This window comes from Suncus etruscus, chromosome 20 (assembly GCF_024139225.1).
Source record: "Suncus etruscus isolate mSunEtr1 chromosome 20, mSunEtr1.pri.cur, whole genome shotgun sequence".
Classification (NCBI taxonomy): domain Eukaryota; kingdom Metazoa; phylum Chordata; class Mammalia; order Eulipotyphla; family Soricidae; genus Suncus; species Suncus etruscus.
Genome location: NC_064867.1, coordinates 4365310 through 4374126, shown reverse-complemented (window position 1 = coordinate 4374126; position 8817 = coordinate 4365310). Strand labels below are relative to the sequence as shown.

The window sequence follows — 8817 nt, the reverse complement described above, 5'->3', positions numbered from 1 at the left end:
ACAGATCCAACTATATATCCTAAAGAGCACACCAGCTCCAAAAAATAACTAGTTTAATCCCAAAGAAATGAGGTTTTAAAGAAAATGCAAATGAGAACATAGTGCATAAAAACTACGTCTAACATGTGAACCTTGACAAAACTAAATAGACAAGCCATCTATTGTATTGGAGTGACTTCTATTGTGGAATAAAACACAAGCTGTCTTTGAAAGTTCTTTACTTGAGTCTTGAACATATCCCCACCAAGAGCAGAAAAACAGACTGAGAAGCGTTGCACCTCCTAAGAAAGGTGTGTTTCTAGTATCCACCTCAGTGTGGATGTGGTCAAAAAAGAAAAAAGGAAAAGTTAGATTCCTCAATCCCCATACTGGCATCAGTAACCACAGTGACCTACAGACAATAAAGGTTTTCCCAAGAGAAAGTTTAGCATCTTCTCTACCCAGGACTGAGAACTACCATAATGTCCCACCCAGCCAGGAAAAGGCCATTCATGGGCCAAATAATCTCCTAAAAACTAATTCAGAAGGCTGATCTTACAAAAACTTTCAACAACAGAAGGTTTTCTTTTTAGTTCTATTACATACTAGACTTGTAAGCCTTGGATCATACTTATTTTGAATGGCAGCAAGATTCGATATAGTCCGTTGTGCCAAAGGCCTTTTTAACCTGGCCTAGGGCCGGGGTGCGGGACTTGGGTTACCCCAGCACCCCTCTACCTATTTCCTCCGGAGCTCCAGGGCTTCCCCTGGGCCACATGCCTGGGAAAGCCAGCAAGATGGGTTCCTGGGAGTAGCTAATGGAGTACCCTAGGCTTTCCCCACTCCCAAGCCAGCTCCAGAGGAAGGCTTAGGGTGCAGGCTTTGAACTTCTAGCCTTCCTGCTTGGGAAGGATCTCCTTCCTTCCTGGGAGCCAGGAGTCTCGGCCAGCATGGATTTCGTTGTGCCAAAGGCCTTTTTTACACTTGGAGGAGCTTAACTGGGGGTGGCAGATAGTTGCTTGGCTGTACTCAGACAGTCACTGGTAATTTCATACCAGTCTACATGTTCCAAACACAATATATACTGATTTGTTTTTATGTATGCAGAATGTCCATTTTGTATTCTGCTCTTTTTTTTTTTTTTTTTTTTTTTTGGTGTTTGGGCCACACCGGCGCTGCTCAGGGGTTACTCCTGGCTGTCTGCTCAGAAATAGCTCCTGGCAGGCACGGGGGACCATATGGGACACCGGGATTCGAACCAACCACCTTTGGTCCTGGATCGGCTGCTTGCAAGGCAAACGCCGCTGTGCTATCTCTCCGGGCCCTTGTATTCTGCTCTTTATCACATCCCTACAAAACTCATTTTTACTCTTTTACTCTCTCACCCCAAACTATCATTACTCTACATTTACCCTTTTTCACTTCAGCACTGCACCATCCAAAATTACAGACCAACGTGGTGCACTGGATTTAACACCCACCCACCCATTTCAAAAGTATAAAACAGCAAATATGCCCCTTGAATTTTTTATATCTATTTTCTTTGACAGCTATATCTCTTATTTAATATTCTCTTATTTAGTGACGATTTTCCCTACTTTTTATCTTTTCTTCTCTTTGTGAACTGATCAATAAGGAATTTGGTGAAAAATTCCCTCAGTTTATCGCTTATGTATGAACCAAGTCACAGGGATTGTAGGATTTATTCTTGCAGCCCCTATATGTACCAATAATGCCACGTGGCATTATTCCTTGTTTGCATAAGCACATTAAAATGGTGAAATTCTATACATACAAATAAGTTCTTATCTAATAGAGTTTTGCACTACAAGACTTGTAGTGCAATTGGACCTTACACCCTGAACATTGACATAATCACCTGGCACAGGCCTCAGAAAAATGGACATTCTCCATTCATCCCTGAACTAGGGAAGTCACCTACAAAACATCCAGCGTTGCCTATAACATCACCTGGAAGCAATCCTCTACCAGGGAAGATCCTACCGCTGCTCTGACATCAAACTACTCAAAAGAGACTTCCCTTAACATTGAGAAGACTTAACAACAATAATGTCCTGCTTACTGGACAGGGCTCTCTGCATTGCCCTTTAATTGTGAGGTGAAACTAGAGGATGCTCAACACCAGCCTGACTTCAATGTAGGATAAGCAGATTCCAGGATCTTTTGCCAACAACAGAGACTGTTTGAAAAATAAAACTGAATTGGCACTACAGACAAGAACTTGGATTAGACAAACTATTCTGCTGGAACCTAGAGCTGGTCTTATGCTAGGAAACTTCAGGGGTAGGGTCTCCTTGTATTTATGCCAAGGCTTTTCTTTCCATGTCACCCATATTTTGGTGGGCCTATGCAAACAATAATTGCCACTCTAACACCGTTTTTACTTTGCTCCTTTGACTCTAAACCTTAAATTAAAAAAAAAACCTACTTAAACTTTTGAGGTTAACATAAACTAATATGCATATGCATGGAAATGTAAAAACTACTATGCCTTCAATGTTTCAGGAGTTACACAAATATCATGGCTTTAAATTGCTTTGTGTACCACTAAGAAATGTTATAATGTATATCTGGAGATTTGAGGGACAAAGTAATTGTACATGGGTTCTGTTTTATTTTTTCTTAATGTTCCTTGACTTTATGTTCAAAATTAAGGTGTCAGCAAGGGGATTTCTTCTAAGAACTCTGTTTATTGGTGGTTGTCTTTCCACGGTAACTTTACCTTGTCCTCTTTCTTTGCATCATTATTCTCATAATTAAAATAAATAAATAAATAAATAAATAAAAGATTCAATATACTGATTGCATGTGGTGCTATTTCCTGGATGACATATTCTAATATTGATTTCTATAGTGATAGGCAGCCTACTATATTGAGCTAGGACCATGTTGATTTTAATATGTGGAGCTGATGACCATCTGAGGTTAACCCAGGTAAGTTTAAAACCTATTAGTACAATCTTCTTTAAATGTATACCCAGAACTAATGTGAAGACATTATTAAGAATCTGCTTTTAGATTGACAAATATTGAATGCTTTTTCCCTATCAAAATAAGAAAATTTTCCATGTGAAATAAAAAAACCATTTTTAGCATTTCTATCTGTCTTTTATTTCAAATGTTCTCACATCACATGCATGCGGATGATGTTATTTATTCACTCAACTTGCGGCCCACAGGCCGTTTGCAGCCCTCCATACAACATTGTTTTGTTTTGTCTTAGTTGTCTGGGTCACACACACACACACACACACACACACACCCCAAATGTTCAAGGCTTACTACTGACTTTGCACTCTAAGGATTACCCCGACTTTGCCTCCTGCGGCCCCCAGGTAAATTGAGTTTGATACCCCTGCTACGCTATCAATGGATCACAGTTCTGAAAACAGGTGATGGTAGACATGCTGGTTGCAATGGTGGTGCTATCCTGATATGAAGTTCTTAGAATTTTCTTAATGCTAATGAGGATTTCATTTTTCTTTACATATGAACTTTCCAATTTTGATTTACAAAATTTACAAATTTACAGTTTGATTTACATTTTGAAGCTCCAGATTGCTAGTTATTTGTTAATTCTAATTATATATCTGTGTTTATTTGTGCATTTGTGTTTCTGTGAAAAGTTTACCCCCAAATTGCTCCCCCAGCTTATCTCTTTTTTTTTAATTTTTATTATAACACTGATTTACCAAGCTGTTCATAACACTGTTACAGTTCCAGGCCTTTATTATTCAAACAACAGCCCTACCTCCATTATGATTTCCCCTTCACTATGGTCCTCAATCTCTCACCCAACCAACATAGCTTGCCTTAATACAGGTACAAACAAATTAACTTCATATTGTTTGTTAAAACACAAGGGCAAATGGAATTACCAAAATTTAGAACAACACAGGTCAACTTAAAGTGAGTGTTATATTTTCCATAGAGTAACTTAAGTCAACGTTTAAGATTTTTTTTCTGTGCTGGAGTTGATGCTAGTTGAGTCTTCTGTATTATTGTTTAGACTCACTGAAGTTAGTAGAGTATTATAGAACTCTCCAAACAGGATTCCTATAATTTACCGGAATGGCACTACTACAAGATATTGAGGTGTCTAGGATTTATAGATCTAAAACAAGTTTGGTAGTTTGGGCATTGGTGAGCATTAAGTTGTGGAGTTGGGCTGTTTCTGTTGAAGGACATAGGGTGTTCTTATGATTGCTGTAGTTCATGCTACAGCATGAATGGGGAATCTGCCCACTCCCCTTTCTTTCTTATCAGCCAGGATGGTACTACATGGGAAGTGTCAACAGCCATTACTTTCTTTTGGAGCTTGATGCGGAGCAGGTCATTTTTCTGTGGGGAAGATGGTGGTGGATGGGCTGCTGGGTCTTTCAGGAGCAGGTTGCCTGGCATATATTATAACAAAATATTGGCACCGATTTGTCACTAAGAAAATGTTTGTATCTGGAAAATCTCAGAGCTTTTCTTCTATCTTAAGTTGTCATGGTAATTACTTGTGCCTGCTCTTCATGTGTTGTTGGCTTGCTGACAAAATCTTGCAGAAGAGCTGCCAAGACAGCAAGGATCCTTGTACTTGATCCAAATACTCAGACTCATTTAGTAACTTTGTGAAAGGGAAAAAAATAAAATTCATATTTGGTGATTTCCTTATTCTAATTATTTCTTAGGATTTTACAGAATACTGAGTATATTTTTGAAAAGAAAGGTAATTTTGAAACAAAGTTATTTATTATTAATATTTTAAATTTTATTTATACTTTATTAATATCAATTATTTATTTATTTTACATATGTGTTTTATTTTGTATGTTTACATAAATTTTATTTATGTAAATATTTATAATCCACATAATTATATAATAGATTGCATGTCATATAAAACATATAATAATTATATGAATGTTTATATGAAACATGCAAAATATTCATATGAATATGTGTGTTTATATGTCATATTTATTATCAATAACAATAAATTCAAATATTTGTTTTTAATTGCCAGTATCTATGATTAGCAGCATTAATAATTGACAATAGTATCAGTTTTTATATAGAAATAAAAGCCTTCCTTACTGTGACTTAATTCTTAATCTTGTTTTCCATTTTTCTGTTTTTTTGTTTCTTTGTTTTTGTTTTGGAGCCACACCTGGAACACTCAGGAGTTACTCCTGGCTCTGCACTCAGGAATCACTCCTGGCAGGTATGAGGGACCATATGGGATGCCGAGGATCAAACCCAGGCCTGTCCTGGGCTGGTCTCTTGCAAGGCAAACACTCTATTGCTGTGCTATCATTCCAGCCCCAATTCTTTCATGTCGGGGGTTTATTTTTTTATTGTGACCAAAGTGAATTATAAATCTTTCACAGGAATATTTAAGGTACACAGTGACAAGGAATCAGGACAACCAATGTTGTCCTCCCTTCACCCCTGTTCCAAGCATGGTTTCCACAACTAGCCCCAATTCTTAATCTTGATTTCCCACTTTTTTCCCAGAAAAATATTCAAAAGAGTAAATTTAAAAAAGAAAACAGTAAAAAAATAAAAATAAAAAAATAAGAACATTATTTTGTCTATAAATATTTCTCAGTACATTTTTTGGGGGGAGCAGGAAAATCTGACATATTATTTCTTAAATACTGTAAGGGGTCCCCTGACATGGGAAGGTCATAGATAGCTAGGGTCATCAGCAAAGGCCCGATGGGCATTAGGGAAGCTCTGGGGGCTGTAGTTGGGATCTTCCTGCAGTCACTTTTGTATATCAGCCCAGAGTTTGCCTCTCTTGGCTGGCATATCAATGAGGTAGACGTCACTCGAAGGAGGCTGTGGTTTCACCTTGCGCTGGCTTTGAATATCTTGCTGGATAATAGGGACCCATTTTGGGGGAACTGCTGCCGCCCAAGGCTCGGTTTCAGCTGATGCTCCATCCTGTTCGTCTCGGGAACACCCCTCAACAGGAGGTGGGCCTCAGGACATGGCTTATTCTGCTGTTATTCCAGGGGCTGGAGAAGCATTTTCCAGCTGAGGCTCAGGGGAAGTTCTCTCTGATCCCTGAATTTCCAGTGGCTCCGCAGGAAGTGGCTGGGGAGGATCCAATTCTTCGAATGTATGTGAGGATGACATCAGGGCCTACAGACATGTGCTCCAGAACCCCTGAAGTCTCAATCCCATCATAGTAGACCCCCAGCTCACCAACGATGGATTTACTCCACAAGACATGTGACAAATTCTGCCATTGATGACGGCAGCAAGCTCCATCTGCTGTCCTCCCAAGCAGTGAAGGTTCAGTTCCAAGTATTCAGACAGGCCCTGTTTACACAACTCCAGCAAATGGGACTCAAATCCACTGTCTTTGCAGTGAATCACATGAGAAGCAATGCTATTAAACTGCTCTTAAAGAAATTTCAAATTTGTCCGGATAATGTCCACAGCTGGTTGAACCTGCACCAAAGAAAAACTCTCCCGCACATATTCTGGCCCAGGGACCAGATATTACCAGGTGTGGGCTCCTGGCCACCCAGGTAGTGCTGGTGGAAGAAAGATCAAAGCTGTGGCTGGAGTTGCTGCAGTGGCTGGAAATGCCCATGGAGTTGCATCACCACATCCACCACGGAAAAATTCTGTCGCTGGGGAGAGAGCAGGACTTCAAAGACTCCAAGGGCCCCATCAGCCACAGGTTCAAAGATGTTGCTGGATTCACTGAGGTATTGTATAAAGGCAGCAATATTTTCACTACTGCCAGCCCGAGCACCCTGAGAGCCCAGCAGGGAGCTGGGCACACCCTTCAGCATAGAAGTGTCAAAGTCCAGTGGCAAGCTCTAAAGGCCCAGGCCTCCAAGGCTCCCTGCACCTCCAGGAGGCAAGCGTGATGCAGTGTGGTCTGCTGCTCTGGATCTGGGGTGGAGGTGGAGGTGTCGCAGGGGAAGGAGGGGTCGTTGGTGCTGCCTGCAAGAAGTCAGTCATACCCTGGAGAAAAGCAGGGGCACCAGGCATTGCCACAGTGATGGTGGGAGAAACCATGCCAGGCCCTGCAGCTCCTGGCCCTGTAGGCCCCAGCAGATTCCCCAGAAGCTGAAAAAAATGAAGATCAGTGGTGGAGGGCTGGGGAGGTGGAGGTTGAGCAGGTCCTCCAGGGGCAGGGCCAGCTGTAGCAGCTGTGTTGGTGGTGCCAGGGACCTGGGCCGAACCACATGCAAGTATCGTGGGGTGCACAGGAAGGTCGCAGCGCAGGTCAGACAGCATCAAAAAGGTATTGCCCAACAGCTGCAGACACTCTCCCACCGGGTTGATCAGCCCTTGGTCCTCTTCACAACTCTCTTGATGTTACAATATGTGGTGGCAGCAGCACCCAGAACCTCATAGTAGGGCTGCAGAAAAGGATGGAGACAGTTCTCAAGCCGCTGTAGTTCCTGGAGCACCTCTACATATTCCGCAGAAGGATAATTGGGGTGCATTTGTTTCTGGGGCAGATGTGGGAGCTATGGGGCATGGGCTCTGAAGGAGAAACTTCACTTTCAACAGGTTTTGAGGCAGAGATCTTGAGGCTATTGGCTCAGGGGGGCTGCTGACCGTGTTGTGCTTGAGTCCACCCCCACCCCCTCGACATTCCCATTCCGGATAATAAGCTCTGTATATCCCTGATCATGTGCTGACCATCACCAGCCGTACACAACGCTCACTCTGAATCTTGGCCAGTTCCATGTTGATGTGAACATTCATCCACAGCAGAGCAGTCACTAGGGAGTCAAAGGTTCCAACCATGACATAGATGTTGCCATTCCGATCATAAACAGAGGCCCCAAGCCCCAAAGTACCAGGCAGGGGTCCCCCCACCATGAGTAATTGAGGCAGAACCTGTCCCAGAAGATGTTCCAGAAGGGAGCTGAGTGAGAAGGAGCCCATTCCACCAAGTGAATAACCTTTCCCCCAACACTGTATTCCTGGAGCTTCTTATCAACCTGAAGAACTCAACCCTGGTAGATGACCCATTGTTCTTTCAGAGGGAATGCTGACAGAGGCAGCAATGGACTCCTTACACTCTTTGATATTCATCTCAGCACCCACAATAAATATGCAGGTCTGCAAGTCCAGGGTCTTCACCAACTCTTGCAGCCTGCCAGGCTCTTCCATGATGGTGCTGGTACTATCACTAGGTTCCATGACCAAAAGCTTTCGTCACTTTCGGCCTCCCCCAATCTGCCATTGATGGCCACTTCTGTTTCCCCAAAGTTTACTTTTGTGGGGCGGGCACGATGAGAAAGTTTGTGGCCCCCAACACTTAAGTTGCTAGGGTGGGTGAGACCAGGCCAGGAGGGAAGCTGAGCTGCCACCATAGTCTGGGCAGGAGGGGTGCTAAGTACTTTTTCATTTTAAACAGATATTTAAACAATAGCAATATCAGAATGTTGAAATCAAACTCAGAGCTCACTCATGCTGACCCCGTGCTTTACCATTAGCTATGTGCTTTAAAGCTGCCACCCACAAACCTGAATTATTTTTATTTAAAGTTTAAAATTTTTCAGGGTGGGAATGACAACATAAGGCCAGGATTCCAATTCTTACAAAACTCATTGCCCCAAGTGATGTTGATGTAAACTTGGAGGTTCCCAGCACCAGTAGTCCCAAATATTGAATCATTTGGTCATATATGACTATCTATTGGCCATATATATTGTCCTATATGGTTATTTATGATCATATATTGACTATAAATGATTTAGAGTGGCTTCTGAATCCCATGAGTATTATGTTTGGGAGTCCTGTCCCCCACAAGTGTTCAACTTCAATATTAATCAGTCTCCAATAGCCACA

At 41.9% G+C, this 8817-nt stretch overlaps 1 pseudogene; it reads right to left on the bottom strand.

Annotated features, from left to right (window-relative positions):
- Positions 1–5673: 5673 nt before the first annotated feature.
- LOC125998196 (large proline-rich protein BAG6-like) lies at positions 5674–8166 on the bottom strand (annotated as a pseudogene).
- Between the last annotated feature and the right edge of the window lie 651 nt (positions 8167–8817).